Genomic DNA, 6,892 nt, shown 5'->3' on the forward strand with positions numbered 1-6,892 from the left:
TTAAAAACCCATATCAGTTGACCATTAATTATTTGTTTTTGTGAATTACTAATTACATAAATCTGAAGCCCTCAGGCATGACATCTTATCCTGTTTGTTGTATTGTACAAAATAATTTCTCACTCTCAAAAGCCATGTGAACGTGGCTTAACTTTTGCTGCAACACATGCTGATGTAGGCATCTGTTGACTGATGAGAATTTTAGAGACAGGTCAAGTTGTGATTTTGGAAAACCAATTTGCTTTATATCCACAAGATTTCAAACCGACCCAGCTCTTTCCGCACCTTAGGCAATCCTACATGTTAAATGCTCTGCCAGAGCTTTCTCTAGTGTGTAAGCACATGATTGTTCAAGGGATATGAAAAGGGGTGCAGTGTTCAACATTAATGCATGAAGTGAGGTAAAGATATTATCTGATTAATTCACACACATCCACAGAGAAAGAAGGAAACGTGATACTCTAGACACATTATATCTATAAGAATGTAGCTTAGGGCTCCAGACAACAACAAAAAAGACTTAAACATTAAGTCGTCAAATCACAGAAATGCTCGATTGAGATTGCTGTTCAGATACAAGATAGAAAGCCGAAGGAAGACAGCTGATAACCCATTAATCTGAGGTTTAATAAACAGTATATATAGTTGAGAAGATAAGTTTGCGTTCCATTTTATCTAAAAAATGTTCACACCCCTTTCATAATTTATACAAATATAAGAGATAAAATATTTTGCACCTTGTGTAATAGTTGTGTGCAAGTCCCTCAATTGTTCAAATGTCAAAAGCTTGATCTCATATATATTATATATATATATTTATTATATAGTACTGTGCAAAGGTTTTAGGGCAGGTGCTGAAAAGAATGCTTCAAAAAATAGACATGTTAATAGATTATATTTTTCAATTAAAAAAATGCAAAGTGAACAGAAGTAAAATCTAAATCCAATTCATAATTGGTGACCACCCTTTGCCTTCAAAACAGCATCAATTCTTCTAATCTCTAAAAAAAAAAAGAAAAGAAATGTCCCTTTTCAGGACACTGTATTTTAAAGCTTATTTTGTGAAAATCCATATAACTTTACAGATCTTTATTGTAAATGGTTTAAACAATATTTTCGATGCTTGTTCAATGAACCGTAAACAATTAATGAATATGCACCATACGAACGGTCATTAAGACACTAACAGCTTATAGGCAATTAATGACACAGTTATAAAAACATAGGACACTAATGAGACCTTTCTACTGACTCTAAAAAACACCAAAAGGAGGATGTCCAGGGTCCCTGCTCATCTGCGTGAATGTACCTTAGGCATGCTGCATGGAGGCATGAGGACTGCAGATGTGGCCAGGGCAATACATTGCAATGTCCGTACTGTGAGACACCTAAGACAGCGCTTCAGGGAGGCTGGAAGGACAGCTGTCCACTCTGTGGCAGACCACGTGTAACAACACCTGCACAGGATCGGTACATCCGAATATCACACCTGCAGAACAGGTACAGGATGGCAACAACAACTGCCCAAGTTACACCAGGAATGTACAATCACTCCAACAGTGTTTAGACTGTGCGCTATAGGCTGAGAGAGGCTGCACACCAGACATCACTGGCAACAACGTTGCCTATGGGCACAAACCCACCATCGCTGGACCAGACAGGACTGGCAAAAAGTGCTCTTCAATGACGAGACATGGTTTGTCTCACCAGGGGTGATGGTCGGACTCGTGTTTATCGCCGATGGAATGAGCGTTACACCGAGGCCTGTACTCTGGAGCGGGATCAATTTGGATGTGGAGGGTCCATCGTGGTCTGGGACTGTGTCTCACAGCATCATCAGACTGAGCTTGTTCCCCCCAGAAATGTCCAGGAACTTGCAAGTGCCTTGGTGGCAGAGTGTGGTAACACCACACAGCAAGAACCAGCAAATCTGGAGGAGATGCACTGCAGTACTTAATGCAGCTGGTGGCCACACCAGATACTGACTGTCAAAATTCATATACCATGGAAATATTGAGCACAGCAACAAGACACAAGGTAGTTATACTGCATCAGCAAGGTCTCTCCCAGGCAGAAATTTCAAGGCAGACTGGGGTTTCCAGATGTGCTCTCCAAGCTCTTTTGAAAAAGCACAATTAAACAGGCCATGTTGAGGACCGTAGACACAGTGTTCAGCCAAGGAAACTTACTGAAGCAGATGAAACATCATGCTTACTTCCCTTTGCAATCAGAAGATGTCCAGCAGTGCTATCAGCTCAGAACAGGCAGAAAACAGTGGGACCCTGGTACACCCATCTACTGTCCAGAGAAGTCTGGTCAGAAGTGGCCTTCATGGAAGACTTGCAGCCAAAAAGTCATACCTCCGACGTGGAAACAAGGCCATGTGACTCAACTATGCATGAAAACACAGGAACTGGGGTACAGAACAATGGCAGCAGGTGATCTGGACTGATGAGTCAAAATGTGAAATATTTGGCTGTAGCAGAAGGAAGTTTGTTTGCCGAAGGGCTGGAGAGCTGTACACAGATGGGTGTCTGCAAGCAACGGTGAAGCATGGTGGAGCTTCCTGGCAAGTTGGGGCTGCATTTCTGCAAATGGAGTTGGGGATTTGGTCAGAATTAATGATCTACTCAATGCTGAGAAGTGCAGGCAGATACTTATCTATCATGCAAAATGTATTCATCATCACCCAAATTTATTCTGCAGTATGACAACAACCCCAAACATACAGCTAAAGTCATCAAGAACCATTTTCAGCGTAAAGAACAAGGAGTCCTGGAAGTGATGGTATGGCCCCCACAGAGCCCTGATCTCAAAATCATACAGTCTGTATGGTATTACATGAAGAGAAAAAGTAGTAACTGAGGCTGCCTAAATCTACAGAACAACTGTGGTTAGTTCTCCAAGATGTTTGGGCCAACCTACCTCCATTCTTACTATACAGCATTTTTTCACACCTGCCTAAAACTTTTGCACAGTACTATATATATATATATATATATATATATATACCAAATTATAAAGAAGCTCGAAATACATAATGGACTCTTATTTTGAAATGTCTGCACTCCCAGATGTGAACACACAGACCAATGATTCGCTGAGAAAGTGAATCCGATTCAAACTGCTAACATGAGCTACTGAGTTCAAACCCTCAGTTCTTTTCAGGTGATTCATGAAAAAGATCCAGTTCAAAAGAGTCATTTGTTCAAGACTCTCTCGCGCTGGGTTTGTTGTTGTGTGCAGTGCAGCGAGCTCGTCATTACAACAGAATGGGTGAAAAGTGGCGAGAGAGACACTGGTTGTGCATGCTATAAAGATGTATTCAATAAATTACAAGATGATATCAGATGAAACCACATATGAACGCACACAACCAGACTGTCACCAATGACGACTAGATTTTAAACTATTGTTGCAATCAATCATATTTGGTCGCATTTACAACCATTTTAGTTGCAGTCTGTAGCCCTGTAGCTCAAGCTTAAAAGCAATATGATGCAGTAGACACAATCTAGGTAAGTACACATTAATCACACCAAGAAAAAAGCTGAATAGGACAGACCCGATAAAGTTAAGACATTAGGAAGGCACAGACATAGCGTAAACTCGTTTTTATACAATGCACAATTCCACACTCAGTCCATACTCGCCACAAAGTTCAAACTCATTTTCGGCAAGAGATGGCTGGTAAGGCAGTGCATTCGAGAAGACAAACAACATAGAAAGCAATGGCTCCAAACAAGCCTACAAGATAAGCTTCAAGTTACATGGTTACTGAAGAAAATACAGACTGATTAATGATCTAGATGTTTCCTGAAAACAGCAGTTTGGTGAACAAACCACAGAAGAAAAATAAAGATAAATTTCAGTTTGAGTGGCAAAACTGCATTCAGTTTATGTTTATCATGCATATGGAGTCTTTACTGCATAGCTCAAGCTAAACTTATATCTTTCTGGTATTTCAAGTGAAGTATTGCTCATTTAAAATCTAATACTTGGATTTTTTATTTATTGTATCAGTGGATTTTGAATAATATGAGATAATTGTGTACTCTTGTTGATGCCTAATTTAAAGGCATAGTGATAGGTTATGGCAAATATTTAAGGCTTTAAGACCATTGTCTACAAGAGGAATAAGATACTTAATTTGCAAAATACTTTTTCTCCTTATTGGAGAACTAATTCCTGACTGGCTGTCCACAGTTAAGAGAACAGGGAAGTGTCCTTTGTGAATATAATGGTAGCCAGCTGATAAGTAGCTGTGCAGTGTGTAAACCTCACTCGCCTGGGTAAGGTTGCACCAGCTGTGCGTAAGGTCTCATGTAAGTTGGGACAAAAAGTTCACACTAAGGGCTTACTAGTTAACTAGTTAGTAACTAGTTAGTTTGTAACTAATTCAGTGCTTAATTTGGCTGCACCTGTTCTTAAGGCAAGACTTAACTAGTAGGACATAAGCTCTCTATAAAGAGTGTAGTCGCATAATATGACGTTTACTTGTATTGATCCAATAAACAGCCTTCAAATGTGTACACAGAAGTGTTAAAAAGCAGTGAATTTCAATTTGATCTTGTTATGGTTGCTCACATAACTGTCGGCGTTAATAAATTATATCCCCATTGAAATATGATGCGTAATTTCATTAATGGTATATTTAGCCTATGTAAATAACATCTAAAATGGATAAGTGCCAATAAACTAATACAACAGACTGGAAAAATAGAAATGCATTCATTTTAATATCTTATATATTTTGCATATGTTGAAACTTGACACCGGTCAGAGTACACAGGAATGTGCACCGTTAGATCGGTTTCATGCTGAAGTAGTACGTTGTTTTACATCATATTTTCTCCCGTAAAATGCCTGTTATGCAACATCATGATATATGTCGGAAGGACTGAAGACTGTCATGCAAAACACAAGCTCATTGATGTCATTAAATGAGTCTGCTTTTTTATTCCATACATTACTTCTGGTCGGAGGCTTCTGTAAATACTTTTATACGTTGGGTTACGTTCTACTGAAGTTTAATGGTGCAATGTTCAAATATTTAGTAGTGCATAAATTATGACTTTGTGCCCATTTACACAACAACTAGGCTAAGTTGTAATGTACGTATAGCTGGTGCAACCGGCCCCCGGTCTCAAGAGGCACAATAGCGACAGACGCTAGAGGCTGTAGCCTTTAGCCTCCTCGTTTGTGTGCCCGCCTCCCATCTCGGAGATGCCGGTTCGAATCGGAGCGTGTCTAGCAGGACCGGTTACATGAACAGGGTATCTTAAAGTGCTCCAAAGTCCCTCAGAAATGTTCTGGGACGAAGGGGAGATAGAAAAAGGAAGAAATAACATGAACTAGTTTTGAGGCCTCACTATAAGAAGCATGAAAGTGGGACTCCAAAGAAGGAACTGTATGATAACAAACAAAACACTACAAATAATTTCACCATTTATGGCGAGTCTTGAATGTAGGACCACTTTAGAAAGAGCAGATGATGCTCACTGCATGCTTCATGAACAAACAAATGGGTTTGAACCATATTAGGGTGATCAAAATCAACTACTGTTATACCTGGTACACGCATTGCTATTTCTTCATTTTGTTTCAATCAGATTGAAAAGTTGGGTAAATTGGCTTAAGAGGTTTGTGAACTACACAGACAAGTGGTATCAATGAGGTTTATTCAGTTTAGAAGTTGAAATTAACCAAATGTTAGCGCTACATTTATAAAAAAAAAGAAAGAAAAATCTCTCTCTCTATTATTTTATATATATATATATATATATAAACCTCAGCTCATGAAATTAGAAGATCTATGAAGCTCTCTCCAGAAAAGATATATATAGTTATAACTTCTTACCTAAACAAAAACTTTTCTATTAAAGACTTGATAGTGATAGTCTAAAGAGCACTGATTATTACTAAATTCAATCCTGGCCCAACAAAACCAACTCCTTTATGCCAAGATATAACAAAGTAGAAAAATATCGGAGATCATCTCATTAGAAGACTCGGCCCAAAGTGAACATTTAAATTTCCCATCCAACAAGTAGTAAGTGATATTAAAACATTGAAAATACTAATATGAAAACACATAAAACAAATTCCTGTGATTTATGCTAGTTAATGATGGGAATGTCAGGCTCTTTTCTGGAATGCTGTTTGGAAAAAAGCATGATTTTCCTAATATTTGGTCTAATTGCACTTCGTCATGCTTTCATCTGTTTGAAAATGTTCAGTAACTATGAAAACAGAAACTGCAGCATTTATTCTTGGCTAATTTGTAAACAGTGTCAACCTTGCCTGTCAGTTTCTCATGAGCCATAAACCACAGACAAAACTGAATAATTCAAAATCACTACACAAACATTTTCCCTTCATTTTCAAAAAAATTATAAAATAAAATCAGATTTCCATTAAAAGGTCAGTGTGAATTAATTGTGAACGTATCTGTGCAATACAAGACCTGCAGTACAACTTTTAAGAACCACTCATGGGTAATATTGCCAAGACACAACACAATACTGTACAACAGTCCACCTATTACAGTAACCAATGAAAAGATCATAAAAACCTCAGCACATGAAATTAGATCTATGAAGCTCTCGCCAGAGAGGAGCTGTTTCAGGATGAGTTTACGGTTTAACACAGTGTCCTAACCAGGCGTGGTGCGATGAGTTTCCACACTGAAAGTGAAAATGTTGCACGATGTGACAATTACAGCCAATTAGAACATATATTGTGTTTAACATACAGTTATGTGGATCAGGAGATTCGGATCAAATCGCAATAGCACAAAAATAGGAACTGCGTGACTGCAAAAGCACCCTGTTGCTTGTCGCTTTTTGTGGGTTCGGCTGGTTCTTTAATAACTTTTATCGCTACTCATTGT

Source organism: Xyrauchen texanus, chromosome 2 (genome assembly GCF_025860055.1).
Source record: "Xyrauchen texanus isolate HMW12.3.18 chromosome 2, RBS_HiC_50CHRs, whole genome shotgun sequence".
NCBI lineage: Eukaryota > Metazoa > Chordata > Actinopteri > Cypriniformes > Catostomidae > Xyrauchen > Xyrauchen texanus.